This window comes from Bison bison, unplaced genomic scaffold (assembly GCF_000754665.1).
Source record: "Bison bison bison isolate TAMUID 2011002044 unplaced genomic scaffold, Bison_UMD1.0 scf7180017864193, whole genome shotgun sequence".
Lineage (NCBI taxonomy): Eukaryota > Metazoa > Chordata > Mammalia > Artiodactyla > Bovidae > Bison > Bison bison.
Genome location: NW_011494765.1, coordinates 1,289,361 through 1,304,681, shown reverse-complemented (window position 1 = coordinate 1,304,681; position 15,321 = coordinate 1,289,361). Strand labels below are relative to the sequence as shown.

The following is a 15,321-nucleotide window of genomic DNA, read 5'->3' as shown; positions in this document are numbered from 1 at the left end:
TTTGCAACCCTATGGACTATATAGTCCATGAAATTCCCCAGGCCAGAATACTGGAGTGGGTAACCTTTCCCTTCTCCAGGGGATCTTCCCAACCCAGGGATCGAACCCAGGTCTCAGGCATTGCAGGCAGATTCTTTACCACAAAGTGAAAGTGAAAGTGAAGTCGCTCAGTCGTGTCCGACTCTGGGACCCCATGGACTGTAGCGCACCAAGCTCCTCCGTCCGTGGGATTCTCCAGGCAAGAATACTGGAGTGGGTTGCCATTTCCTTCTCCAGAGGATCTTCCCAACCCAGGGATCAAACCCAGGTCTCCCGCATTGCTAGTAGACGCTTTAACCTCTAAACCACCAGGGAAGCCCACGCTGAGCCACAAGGGAAACCCAAGAATACTGGAGTAGGTAGCCTATCCCTTCTCCAGTGGATCTTCCCGACCCAGGAGTCGAGGCCTCCTGCATTGCAGGCAGATTCTGTAGCAACTGAGCTATCAGGCAAGCCCATATGATGGTGGTGGGTAGTGGCTAAAATTTTTGGCATGCTTACTTTGTGCCAGGCACCATTCTAAATGCTCCAAATATGCTTCTTGTTAACTCTCACAACTACCCTGCAAAGCTGGTTCTACTCAGATCTCCAATTTAGAAATGAATAAACCAAAGCACAAAGAAGTTAAGTGACTTATCCAAAGGATAAAACTAGAATAAGAATGTAGGTGATCTGGTTCCAGACCCCAGATATCCAGTGGTGTTTCATACATCGAGAATAAATGAATGTTGCTGGAAAGTTGAGGCAATTCTTGTTTGTTAGTTTCTATTGTCTTGATGAAATGAATGGTGAGATAAGATATTGAGAATAAAAAGGAGAGTGTATGGAGAGTAGATGTTTGAGTGGATGTTAGAGAAGATTTAAAATAGTTTCCTAGGCTGACTAGTGAGAAAACAATTGCTGGGTGATATTGAAGGCTTAATTGATGCTGTAGACTTTTTATACAGGTAGAATTTTTAGAGGGATAACATTGGTGAGGAATTTTTCCCCAGTTGTGCACATCAGCTTCAGTGCAGGCACAGAGAAAGTAAATAGTTAGATTCATTCAGGGATAAAAGATTTCCACGCAAAGGTGATGAAAGGATAAGAGATGTGGGCCATTAGGGTCTTGATATGATGGACCTTCTGGTAAAGGCATGAGTGAAGAATATCAGGTCTGATAAAGGGAGAGAATGAAGAGACTATTGGTATGAGGGTTCAGAACAAGTATGTAGGAGTTGTAAAGTGAGCAAACACCAAGGATAGGAAAGTGGGTTTAGAGTAGTTTAGAACTGGGGAGTCTTAATTTGGCACTGGGAAGGTCAAGAGGAGACTAAGGGAAGAGATAGCTGAAGTGCAATAAAGAAAGTCATCAGAAAGATGACAGGTCACTTAAATACCTGAAAGGCCAGGGTGTTGGATGACTGCTTCTGTCCCACGTACCAATGATGTTTCTGGTTTTTGATGGTATTTCACAGTAGCAGTGAAGTTTGAAGAGAAAAGCTATTGAATTCATATGTAAACACTGATATATATTTATTTCTTTTTGTATAAACATTCTTAAATACCTGTTACTCATCCAAGGTAGATGGGAGAGAGAAATTGAAATGCTCTCTTTCAAGACTTTTTAGTTAATATTTAAGGGAATGTGAGGTCCCTAACAAAATTTAAACATCGGAATTTCTTAAAAGTGCAAACCTAATTTTCTTTAGATAAATCACCTTTACATGACTTGACAATTAAACTGCACTTGGGTTTTCTTTCCTTGCTGGTGAATAGTCAGAAGGGATACCCTAGAGTAATAGTTTTGTTGGACTCAGCCTTCAGAATTGGCCATTCAGACTCTGAGAGTGATTTCCCAGTTGCTTGTTGCCTATAATCAAACAAAAGGCCAGTTAAAACTCGTAATACATGGTGCCTTGTTACGCAGTCTGCTTAGTGGTATAAAAAACAAAACAGAGCAATATCTTACATCATATTGCTCAGTAGTTACCTTTTCCTCATTTTTATAATTTCAGATTATTGCTTTTAGCAAAAATAAATGTACAAATCTGAGTATTATTTATATAGCTAGGTAAGGAATTTGGACTTTGAAATCAGAAAGACCTGAGTTCAAAACGTTGTCTACCAATTGCTGTCTACTTTTAGAAAGTTACTACACCTTTCTGAGTGTTGGATTCTTTATCTGTGCTGGTAATTCTTTATCCATTGAGTTGTGGCAAGGATTAGATAGCATGTATAGGTAAATGTCTGGCACAGAGTAGTTGCTGAACAAATGTTAATTTTTCCTTTCGAATACCTCTCTCGCCATATTCCCTTGAATTTTAGATCATTTGGCCTGAGGAAACCTTGGTTTCAGATTCCTTAGAGATTTTAGGTGGAAAATTTGCCATGCATTTTCCACCTCTTAATGAGTATGGCCAAGTTTTAGGAGCAACTTTAGTAGGTACTTGGGCTTCCCTGGTGGCTCAGATGGTAAAGAATCTGCCTGCAGTGCAGGAGACCTGAGTAGGATCCCTGAGTCAGGAAGATCCTCTGGAGAAGGGAGTGGCTACCCACTCCAGTGTTCTTGCTGGAGAATCCCATGAACAGAGAAGCCTGGCAGGCTACAGGGCTACAGTCCATGGGGTCACAAAAAGTTGAACATGACTGAGCAACTAACACAGTTTAATAGGTACCATCAGAAATACAGTTCACAAGGTAGATGGTATACATTATATCTGCCAGAATTGGCTCCTACAGAGATGGTGGGAGGACAGTAGCTATTGTTGAGGTACATGTCCGTGGTCATGTACCAAGGACATAGTAATCTTTGATGCTAGTGGAAGGCAAGCCTTTGCAGAAAACTTAACTGGATATGGGAAAGTACCTGGAAGAAGGGGGAGGACAGTAAGAGGCTGCTGGCTCTCTGAGGTCAAATTCAGAAGTGAGCAAAGAATAATCAGTGCCAATCCCAAAGAGGGACAATGCCAAAGAATGTTCAGACCACTGCACAATTGCACTCGTCTCGCATGCTAGCAAAGTAATGCTCAAAATTCTCCAAGCCAGGCTTCAACAATACGTGAACCGTGAACTTCCAGATGTTCAAGCTGGATTTAGAAAAGGCAGAGGAACCAGAGCTCAAATTACCAACATCCATTGGATTGTAGGAAAAGCAAGAAAATTCCAGAAAAACATCTACTTCTGCTTTATTGATTACACCAAAGCCTTACACTGTGTGGGTCACAACAAACTGGGAAAATTCTTCAAGAGATGGGAATACCAGACCACCTTCCCTGCATCCTGAGAAATCTGAATACAGATAAAGAAGCAACAGTTAGAACCGGTCATGGAACAACAGACTGGTTCCAAATTGGGAAAGGAGTACGTCAAAGCTGTATATTGTCACCTTGCTTATTTAACTTATATGCAGAGTACATCATGTGAAATGCTGGGTTGGATGAAGCACAAGCTGGAATCAAGATAGCCAGAAGAAATATCAATAACCTCAGATATGCAGATGACACCACCCTTATGGCAGAAATCAAAGAGGAACCAAAGAACCTCTTGATGTAAGTGAAAGAGCAGAGTGAAAAAGCTGGCTTAAAACTCAGCATTCAAAAAAAATAAGATCATGGCATTCAGTCCCATCACTTCATGGCAAATAGATGGGGAAACAATGCAAACAGTGGCAGACTTTCTTTTCTTGGGCTCCAAAATCACTGCAGATGGTGACTGCAGGCATGAAATTAAAAGATGCTTGCTCCTTGGAAGGAAAGCTATAGCCAACCTAGCATATTAAAAAGCAGAGATATTACTTTGCCAACAAAGGTCTGTGTAGTCAAAGCCATGTTTTTTCCAGTCATCATGTATGGATGTGAGAGTTGGACTATGAAAGCTGAGCACTGAAGAATTGATGCTTTTGAACTGTGGTGTTGAAGAAGACTCTTGAGAGTCCCTTGGACTTCAAGGAGATCAAGCTAGTCAATCCTAAAGGAAATCAGTCGTGAATATTCATTGGAAGGACTGATGCTGAAGCTGAAACTCTTTGGCCACCAAATGTGAAGAACTGACTCATTGGAAAAGACCCTGATGCTGGGAAAGATTGAAGATGGGAGAAGAAGGGGCTGACAAAGGATGAGATGGCTGGATGGCATCACTGACTCGATGGACATGAGTCTGAGCAAGCTCCGGGGAGTTGGTGATGGACAAGGAAACCTGGCGTGCTGCAGTCCATGGGGTCGCAGAGTCAAAAAGACTGAGCAACTGAGCTGAACTGAGGAGCGATTATCTTTGTCTTGTTCTCAGTGCTTAAGGGAGAACAGTGTTTTACCGTAAAGTTTGAGCTGTAGATTTTTTTAGAGCTGCCCTTAAATTGAGGTTTCCTTATATTCCTAGTTTTCTGAGAGTTTTTATTTTGAATAGATGTTGAGTTTTGTTGTTTATTCTGCATATATTGCTACAAACATCTCTCTTCTTTATTCTTTTGAAATGGTAAATTAGAGTTTTAAAATATTCTACCAATCCATTTAATAATATATTTCATTCTTGTTAGTATATTACTGGTCTTGGTTGGCTAATATTTGGTTTAGAATTTTTGAGTCTGTGTTCATGAGAGATACTAAGATATGTACTTTTATAAGGTCTTTGTTCTAAGTTGTTATCAGAGTTATTTCTCTTCCAAAAGTTTGACGTTTCTGTCTTTCACATTTAAAGCTTTAATTCACCTGGAAAAGCTTTTTATGGCTACTATACAGTTGGGATCCATTCCCCTCACCCCCCAATTTGGATGTTCAATTGCCCTTATAACATCTTGAGTATCTAGTCTTTCCCCTAGGAATTTACAGTGCCAACCCTGTCATAGAGCATTTTCCTATATGCATGGTCTTATTTTTGGCTTTTCATTTTGTTCTGTTAGCTAATTTGTCTATCCTTGTGCTAATCGGTTGCTGTGTTGATTATGATAGTCTTAATACCTGTCAGGAAAGTTTCCTTACTTTTCTCAAAAATATCCTGCTTTGCTTGGTCCTTCCTTTTCATGTAAATTTTAAACTCATCAAATTTCATAAAAGCCATGGTGATATTTTGATTGGACTTTTCACTGAATACATAGAAAAGTCTAGGGTGAATTGACATCTCTGTTAATTGAGTCTTCCTACCCAATTTTTCAACATAAGACTCTTTAGGTCTTATTTTAATATCATTTAGTAACATTTATGGAGAAGGCAGTGGCACCCCACTCCAGTACTCTTGCCTGGAAAATCCCATGGATGGAGGAGCCTGGTAGGCTGCAGTCCATGGGGTAGCTGAGGGTCGGACACGACTGAGCGACTTCACTTTCACTTTTCACTTTCATGCATTGGCGAAGGAAATGGCAACCCACTCCAGTGTTCTTGCCTGGAGAATCCCAGGGATGGGGGAGCCTGGTGGGCTGCTGTCTATGGGGTCGCACAGAGTCGGACACAACTGAAATGACTTAGCAGTAACATTTAAAAGTTTCTTGGGCTCTTTGAGGAAGACGCGGTCTCGGCTGCTGCGGACTTTTGTGCCGCCCGCTCCTGCTCCTGACTCACCGCTGTTCGCTCTCGCCGAGGAACAAGTCGGTCAGGAAGCCACACCGCAGCCATGGCCTTTAAAGACACCGGCAAGACTCCAGTGGAGCCAGAGGTGGCCATTCACCGGATTAGGATCACCCTCACCAGCCCCAACGTGAAGTCTCTGGAGAAGGTGTGGGCTGACTTGATCAGAGGAGCGAAGGAAAAGAATCTCAAAGTGAAAGGACCAGTTCGGATGCCTACCAAGACTCTGAGAATAACTACGAGGAAAACTCCTTGTGGTGAGGGTTCTAAGACTTGGGATCGATTCCAAATGAGGATCCACAAGCGACTCATTGACCTGCACAGTCCTTCTGAAATTGTCAAGCAGATCACTTCCATCAGTATTGAGCCGGGAGTCGAGGTGGAAGTCACCATTGCCGATGCCTAAATCAACCTTTTTAATAAATCGATAATCAGTTGTTTAAAAAAAAAAAAAAAGTTTCTTGGGAATTCCCTGGTGGTCCAGTAGTTAGAACTTGGTGCTTTCACTACCATGGGGTTCAATCCCTGGTTGGTGAACTAAGATCCTACAAGCTGTGTGGTATGCCCTCCCTCTAAATATTTTTCTTCCATAATGATCCTGCATGTCTTTGGATCAATTTCCCCCTGAGAACTTTTAAAATATCTTTTGTAAATGGCAAATACCTTTTGCATTTTGTTTTTGCATTTTCTATTTTTCTATTCTTTAGAAACTAAAATGATTTTTGAATATTGATTTTTTTTGCCCAGCTCCTTAATTAATTCTACTAATTTTAATTTCTTTTGGGTTTCTGATAGAAAAGTATTTAACTTATAAGTGAGTGTTTGGTCTTGTCTTCTTTCAGTTATTTATACCTTTTATTTTCTTCTTTGGTTGTGGTGCCCTGTGTCTGCAGTACAGTGTTGTGTAGAGACAGATAGTGAATACCCTTTTATTATTCCCGATTTTAAAGTATTTTAATATTTCTCTAATAAGATCTTAGGTATTAATTCTTTATTAGTTTAAGGAGGTCCTTTGGTGTTTCTAATTTGCTTTTACTTGTGTATTTACTTGCCCCAAATGAGTTAAGTCTAATAGTTGTTCTTACATGAAATCACTTCTTCTCTCATGCTGTTTTATTTGGAGTTCTGCATTTTCATAGTGCTTTGTCTCTGACATGGATTTCACTTACCTTGCTTGGGATTTGTGGATCAGCAAAATTCTGGAATAGCAATTCTGGAATGTTCTCAGCCATTACTTCTCTGACTACTGTTTCTTCTCCATTCTTTTTATTATATCCTTCTGGAAATCTGATTAGGATGTGTTTAACTTTTTCACTCTCTTTCATGTTGCTTATCTTTTTCATATTTTTTTTCTTTTTGTCTATTTAAACCATGTTATGAGTAATGTCACCCACTCTTTTCTGGCTGTTAGCCAGGAGTCCTAATGATTGTGGTGCTCTCTATATTATCCGTTGATCATTTTATCCAGATTTGTAGGTAAAATTTTGAATTGCAGATCTATGTGAGAACACACTTTTAGTTAGAAATTGTCAGTATCAGTAGAGATGTTTGCCTTCCACCCTGTGAGAACATCAAGAATGGAAAATTCTCTACTGGCAGAATGTTTTCAATTCTTTTTATCGTTCCACTAGAGATGTAGTCTTCAAGCTTTAAGTTGTAGTATCTTTAGAGGTTTCTAGGCTTTATCTCCTTTCATTTCTGCCTTCTATCTCTATTATTTGGGAGCTGAAAGAGCCCATCGTTTGGCAAAGAGCTTCAGGGTAAAAGCCAACTTTGATGCTAATTTTCCATTCTGAGTTTGAGTTTCCATTTCATTTTTTGCTCTCTGGAGCCTATGCTTTTTGCCAGGTTAGCATTACGTTTAAAGATTGTGTGTGTTTATGTGTGTGTGTAACTATATCATTTTAATTGTATTGATTGGGAGAGTTTCTCAAAATATCTCCATATGCCAATAAGGAAGATCTAAAAAATGTAAACACACATACACATTCTCTCTCTCACTTAAAATTGGTATGAAAGTTTGACAAATATATACAGATGTGTAACCACTACTGTAGTCAAGATATATAGAGTTTTTTGTTTCACTCAGAAGTTTCTTGTTCTTCCTTGGTGGCTCAGATGGTAAAGAATCCACCTGCAGTGCAGAAGACCCAGGTTCGACCCCTGGGCCAAGAAGATCCCCTGGAGAAGGGAATGGATACCCATTCCAGTATTCTTGCCTTGAGAATACTGTGGACAGAGGAGCCTGGTGGGCTACAGTCCATGGGGTCGCAAAGAGTTGGACATGACTGAGTGACTGATCTGATCTGATGATTTACAGTGTTGAAAGTCTTTTCATGTACTTACATACTAGAAGATATTGCACATCATCTTTTGTAAAGCATCTTTTCAAACCTATTGATCATTTTTAAGAATGGGTTCTTTGTCTTATGATTACTGAGCTAGTAATCATAAGGTTTTGTTTTTTTTAATATGTTCTGACTATAAGTCTCTTATTAGATAATGTGCCTTGCAAATATTTCTTCAGTCTGTGGCTTGGCTTTTCATTTTCTTAAAAGTATCTTTCACGTACCATAAGGTTTTAATTTCAAAATCCAGTTTATTGATTTTTTTCTTTTATGGTTCATGGTTTTTGTATCTTATGAAGTCTTTGCATAATACAAGAGCACAAAGATTTTCTCCTATATTTTCTTCTAGACACTTTATAGATTTATCTCATATTTAGGTCCTTGACCCATTTCTGGTGATTTTGTGTATGATGTGAGTTAAGGAAATTGGTATTAATATTATAAACTGCAATCATTAAAACATTGCTTTTGTAATATGAAAATATGAAGTACTTATGGGTAAACTCAACAATATATTTGCATGACCTGACCCCAAAAAGTATAAAACATTGCTGAGATATGTTAAAAGAAGAACTAAATAAGTAAAGAGAGAAAGCACGCTCTTGGATTCAAAGACTCACTCTTGTCAGGATGTTGTGATGCGTAATTTGGCTAAGCTCTGATGCCCAGTTGTTTGGTCTAACACTAGTCTAGATGATGCTGTGATTAACATTTATAATCAGTTAACTTTAAATAAAGGAAGAAACCCTCCATAATGTGGGTGGGCTTCATCCAATCAGTTGAAGACTTTAAGAGCAAAACAACAGGTTTCCCAAAAAAAGAGGGAATTCCGCCTCACAGTTGTAAGAGAAATCCTGCCTGAGTTTCTAGTCTGCTGACCTGCCATACATATTTTTGACTTGCTTGTACCAATTCCTTAAAATAAATCTCTTTATTTATATATGTCCTATTGATTCTGTTTCTTTGGAGGACCTTTACTGGTACAGATGTCAGTTCCCCCAAGTTGATCTACAGGGTCAGTGCGATACCACTAGGCTTTTTAAATAGAACTCGATGAGCTAGATTCTAAAATTTGTATGGAAATTCATATGGCAAAGGGCTTAGCCAAACAGAGTTTGAAAAAAGAAGAATAAAGTTGGAAGAAATACATTATCTGATTTCAATTCTTGTTGTAAAGCTATAGTAATCAGTAGTATACATTGTGGTATTGACACAAGAATAGGCATATAGGTCAGTGGAAAAGAATAGAGAATCAGTTAATTATTTTTTAAATAAAGGTGCCAAGATGATTAAAGGGAGTGGGGAGAGGATGGTCTATCAAGAAAAAGTGTTGATGGAACACTGTTGTTGGAACACTTGAATGAATATATGTTTTTCAATAAAGAAGAAAATATCTCTAATTCCACCATCCAAAAGTAAAAATTGTGGTGCATTTTCTTTTAGTGTTTTATTTAAAAAATATATAATATGCATATAATACATATGCACATATTAATTTTCTCACTTTCTTTAATATGGCTACTAATAAATTTTAATTAATGTATAGTTGAGTTATATTTGTAGAACACAGTGATTTAGTATTTTACAGATTATAATTTAAATTTATTAAAAGATATTGGCTATTATATTCCTGTGTTGTATAATACATCCTTGTGTATTATTTATTTTAAACATAGTAGTTTTCACCTCTTAATCTCCTATCCCCACCTTGCCCCTTCCCCCACATATTTTTAAATTTACATGTTTGAGATCATATACAGTTTCTATTTGACATTCATTTTATATAGTTCTGTAATGTTAAACTTTTCTCTCTGAAAGACATTTTAATGGCCACATAATACTAAATCACATAGGAGATTCATATTTAATCTAATGATCTTTACTGTTGAAATTTATAATAGTAATAGTTGCTGCCACTTATTAATTACTTTCCACATGGAAACTGTGCTAAGCATGTCACATGAATTATACTGTTGAATCCTTGCAAGAGCTCTTTCAAGTAGTTAGTTCCATTTTAAAGAAAAGGAAAACATGAGTTTTCAGTAGGTCACCTATCGCTAGTGTGTGAAGCTTGGGTTTATAATTAAATAGCTTTTATTCCAGCCCTTAAGAAAAACATGCTGCTAATTTTTTTTTAAGATTTATTTGTTTATTTAATTTTTTGACTGAGATGGGTCTTTGTTGCTGCATGTGGGCTTTCTCTAGTTGCTTTGAGTGGGGGCTACTTTTCATTGAGGTGCACAGGCTTATCGGTGTGGTAGCTTTTATTGTTGCAGAGCACAGACTCTTAAGAGCACACAGGCTTCAGTAGTTGTGGCACAGGGGCTTAGTTGCTCTGCGGCACATGGGATCTTCCTGCACCAGGCACTGAAGCTGTGTCCCTTGCATTGCAAGGCACATTCTTACCACTGGACCACCACCTGCTAATTTTTAAGCTGTTTGCAAGCTCTTTGCATTTTTTTGCTGTCATAAGCAGCTCTGAAGCACATATCATTGTGTAGAAATCATTGTCTACATTTTAGATATCAAACTTCTTTTCCCCTGCCAGTCCTTCATGTATTTTGTCCATTCTCATCCAATAAAATACTTCCAAAGCTGGTGTGCTTGTCCAGTGTAGCGCATGGGGTGAAACAATGTACAACTGCAGAGCCGTCTTTTTCGGTTGATGAAGGCCTGGGCCACATACGCACCAGGCCAGGACAGGCGTTCCTCTTGGAATACAGATTTGCAGGGGAATTCTGTGGAAATATTTGCTGGCTACTTGTTTTGGAAAACAAAGGAGCACTAATTTTTAGTAGTCTATCCCCTAGGACATTTAGTCCCACTTTAAAACAAAATTAGGTAACATTGGTCAAGTCACTCAATCCCTTTCTGTCTTCCTTGTTTTCTTCAGCTGAGAGAAGGACACGTTTAACATTTATCAACTGATCTCAGACTCATTTCCTGAGCCTTTTTGAGCCCCACTATTCTAATTACTCAGAATGTAGAACACACACACACACACACACAGACCTTTAAACAAAGGGATCTTTCCTCAAGACTCCTTAGTGTGTTCCCTGGATTCACCTGTATTAGGGCTTTGATTTTATAGAATCAAAGTAGTCTACCACTCCTACTCACATGGTGCAAGTTTCCTTACCTCGGAGGGTACACTGTTCGGCCTTTTCTGTATGACATGGTAATGGGAGAGTTAAAGCATCTTGGTCCTTGGCTTCTGTTTTCTGCAGGTCTGCCTATCATCCTTGTGTTCCCTCACCCTGTTGTTGAGAGCACAAGTGACCTAAGTGAGATAGGAAGTCATGTCTTAGTTTGTGAAAAGGGTTGTTTTTAAGCAGCTTAAAGATGATGTTTATGTTTAGGATATCCTTTCATTTTCATTTCCAAGTTTAAGACTTAAGTATCATTGGTGTTAAGGGAGAAAGATGAGACAGCTTTACAGTCTCTCTGTTATTCCTTATGTCACTCTACAACTCTTTCTGGGGTTCCTGGTGTTTGAATTGAGTACTAAGGGTCCAAGAATCCTGGAACCCCACCATAGAAGAAGAGGAGAAGGACTGATAGATTAAAAGTTGAAGAAAACTGATAGGTAGAATAATGCCCATCCAGTTTCTCTTACCTCTGCTAATGGGAAGATGTCCCTTTAAATTTTCGGTCTTTGTTAATAGGAGCACAGTGATTTTTACTTGGAGAAACCTTTGTTAAAATGGCAGTTTTAAATGCAAGAAAAGAAAAAGTAATATGGAACCTAGGTGGAGATGAAATAAATATGCCTGTGTGCATATTTATAAATATGCATTTTTTTCCCTTTTTTTCTTCTTAAAATGGCAAGAGGGATATCTGGGGAACAGGATATAGTCTGCAAGCAGCTCTTCACCATGGTGGAATTTGGGGATTCCTTTTAATGAATGCAAAAGACATGCCTTTTTCATTGTTTATATAGCTCTGATTTCATTTTAAACTTAACTGGATCTTGTTAGAGTAGTAGCAGGTATTTTGTAAGATGTCACTGTTAACATAGCATCTTACAAAGTTTGCTTGAAGTGAGTTGCAAAGGATACTGATCTGTAAAAATCATTTTAGCTTTGTGTTTTTTATTTTTTGTTTTCCTGTGCCCCACCTAACTAACCTTGGGAAGACTTGATATGGATAAGATCTCTGTCATAATTTAGAAAGGAACATGCTCAATCCTTGCCTCTTCTCTGTCTAATGAGTTCATGTAAAAAATATATCAAAAGAAATTCTCATAGCGGAATCCTCACATTTCAAAGGGGAGTGTATTTATTATAAGAACTGCTGATTCATTAGGAATGCTTCCTAATTCGAACAGCAACAGCTGCTTCTGGTTAGAATAAACTCCATCTCTTTTGTGTCCTCTCTCTCCAAGGAGATGTTAAATTTTGTTTAAGATTTTTCTTCTGCTTTAGGTTTTTTCTCCTGTTTTTCCACTTTTCCTCAGTTATGGCACTTTATCCTTCTTAGTGTTCACAACCCGCTATACTTGCCCCCCACCTTTAGAAATGACTTTCATTAAGATTATAAATGCTAATAAAACTCTTCTGATAATGTGTTTTGTTTGCATTCACAGTGGCAATGGAGTGTATTGTGCAGCAGTAAAGAAAAAAGTCGAGACACGTTGTAGTCATGAATTCTAAGTGTAATAATTTAAAGTACCGGGAGCATTTGAGCAACTGCCATTGTCCATTAAATGAAACCACTGTATTAATGTATCATAGCATGCTGTTCTAATCACCTTTCTCCAAATACCAGCTTTTGAAAGAAACATGGCTGTATTTTTTATACAAAATCTGAAATCATGTAATTGAATGGCTTGGCAGAATAGGTAAATGAATGTAGCAACATGCATTCAAATATGTCCCTTTGGTTTGTAATGAGCTGATTGAAGTTCGCAGTTGTAAGACTTGCCATTTTATTTCCTGATTTTATATTCTGGACCCAGACAAAGATGCCAGTTTTTCTGTATTAAGAGTAAAAGAAAGAAGAAAATTGTTCATAAAAATCAAGAAGCCCTTTTTGGGGATCACGATTGGATCCTGAGCTCCAGTAGCCTTTGTTCAATCGTCCTCTGTAAATAAAGGTTCTTCTAATGTGACCATTTCTACTTAATTCTAGAATTAAGCCCTGTTAAGATTCAAAGAAATTCTGCCACATATGATGGAGCTGGTCATCTGCCCCATGAGTGTATGTGTGTGTGCAAGCTCATGTGAGAGATAATTGGTGACTGTGCACACTTTTCTCAATTTAGTTATCTCAGTAATTACCCTTGTTGATTTATGTGTCTGGTTCCCCCTCTGGACACTGAGCTTCTTAAAACTAGAAACTGCATCTTATTCACTTGCTAGCCCAGGACGCAGCAAAGGGCCTCACAGTCAATACATGTTTGATGTCTAAATGAGCCATAGAATACTAAAGCCAGATTGTTGTCAGAACAGATATCAAAATGTGCAGGAGACAGAAAGATCCTCAAATTTGGAGCTAAACAAACATTATTTCACATCCTGGTTAGTAAGAGACTGTGGGAATTTCCTGTAGAATCCAACTGAAATTTTGATGTTTCAGGACAATTCTAGATATTGAAGACAGCAACTACTCTACATTCTCTCACACAAGAGAAGCCATGTTCTTTTGCATCCTAGTTGGTAGGAAATATAGCAGAAAAAGAAAGGCGAGAATAATACTGAGGGATTGCTAATCCATTCACTGGGGACAACATTCTGGGTTTGTTGAGATACCCTTTTGATTCTGAAAAATGCATGGCTCTAAGTGAGTCTCTTCCATTCTCTGAACTTCCCTTTCTTCTGCTATAAAATGAAAAGGTTGAACAGTTTAGAGCAACTGGCTGCTCTCACACCACCTTTGACTCATCTGGTTGGGCAGGTGACAAGGAGCTTGGGTTCTGCTTTTTCTGGTTTTGGAGCAAACCCTTGGCCCTACCCATAGTGTTATGGTCAGACCTCTGGGCTGGCCTCATAGCTAGAAGAAAGCAAGGCAATACGGAGATAGGATATCCTACGACCCCAGTGTAGACAGATGGTTTCTTTCATTCACATGTAAGATGTATCTTAGGTAATTTATTGGTATTAAATAACACCTGTTTTGTTCAGTCACTAAATCACGTCTGATTCTTAGTGACCCCCACAGACTGCAGCACACCAGGCTTCCCAGTCCTTCACTATCTCCCTGAGTTTGCTCTAAGTGTCTGTTGAGTTGGTGATGCTACCTAACCATCTCATCCTCTGCCACCCCCTTCTTTTGCCTTCAGTCTTTCCCAGCATTAGGGTCTTTTCCATGAGTTGGCTCTTCACATCAGGTGGCCAAAGTATTGCAGCTTCAGCTTTAGCATCAGTCATTCCAATGAATATTAAGGGTTGATTTCCTTTAGGATTGATTGGTATGATCTCCTTGCAGTCCAAGGGAATCTCAAGAGTTCTCTCCAGCACCACAATTGAAAAGCATCAGTTCTTAAGCACTCAGCCTTCCTTATAGTCCAACTCTCACATCCATTCATGACTACTGGAAAAACCATAGCTTTGCCTATAGGGACCTTTGTCGGCAGAGTGGTGTCTCTGCTTTTTAATACTCTTGTCTAAGTTGGTCATAGCTTTCCTCCCAAGGAACAAGTATCTTTTAATTTCATGGCTGCAGTCTCCATCCACAGTGATTTTGGAGCCCAACAAAATAAAGTCTGTCACTGTTTCCACCTTTTCCCCATCTATTTGCCATGAAGTGATTCGACTGTATGCCATGATGTTAGCTTTTTTGAATGTTGGGTTTTAAGCCAGCTTTTTCACTTTCTTCTTTCACCCTCATCAAGAGGCTCTTTAGTTCCTCTTCAATTTCTGCCATTAGGTTGGTATCACCTGCATATCTGAGGTTATTGATATTTCTCCTGCCAGTCTTCATTCCAGCTTGTGATTCATCCAGCCTGGCATTTCACATTGATGTACTCTGCATATAAGGTAAATTAGCAAGGTGACAGTATACAGCATTGTCATACTGCTTTCCCAATTTTGAACCAGCCTCTTGTTCCATGTCTGGTTCTAATTGTTGCTTCTTGACCTGCATACTTCAAGCTGGTTTTAGAAAAGGCAGAGGAACCAGAGATCAAATTGCCAACATCTGCTGGATCATCGAAAAAGCAAGAGAGATCCAGAAAAACTTCTGCTTTATTGACTACGCCAAAATCTTTGACTGTGTGGATCACAACAAACTGTGGAAAATTCTGAAAGAGATGGGAATACCAGACCACCTGACCTGCCTCTTGAGAAACCTGTATGCAGGTCAGGAAGGAAGAGTTAGAACTGGACATGGAACAACAGACTGGTTCCAAATAGGAAAAGCAGTACGTCAAGGCTGTATATTGTCACTCTGCTTATTTA

At 38.8% G+C, this 15,321-nt stretch overlaps 1 protein-coding gene and 1 pseudogene across 4 annotated transcripts in view; both read left to right on the top strand.

Moving 5' to 3' along the window:
- Positions 1-15,321, top strand: part of DENND1A (DENN/MADD domain containing 1A) — a 520,043-nt gene that overhangs the window by 204,637 nt on the left and 300,085 nt on the right. The gene's annotated exons all lie outside the window — the stretch shown is intronic.
- On the top strand, positions 5,507-6,032 carry LOC104991527 (annotated as a pseudogene).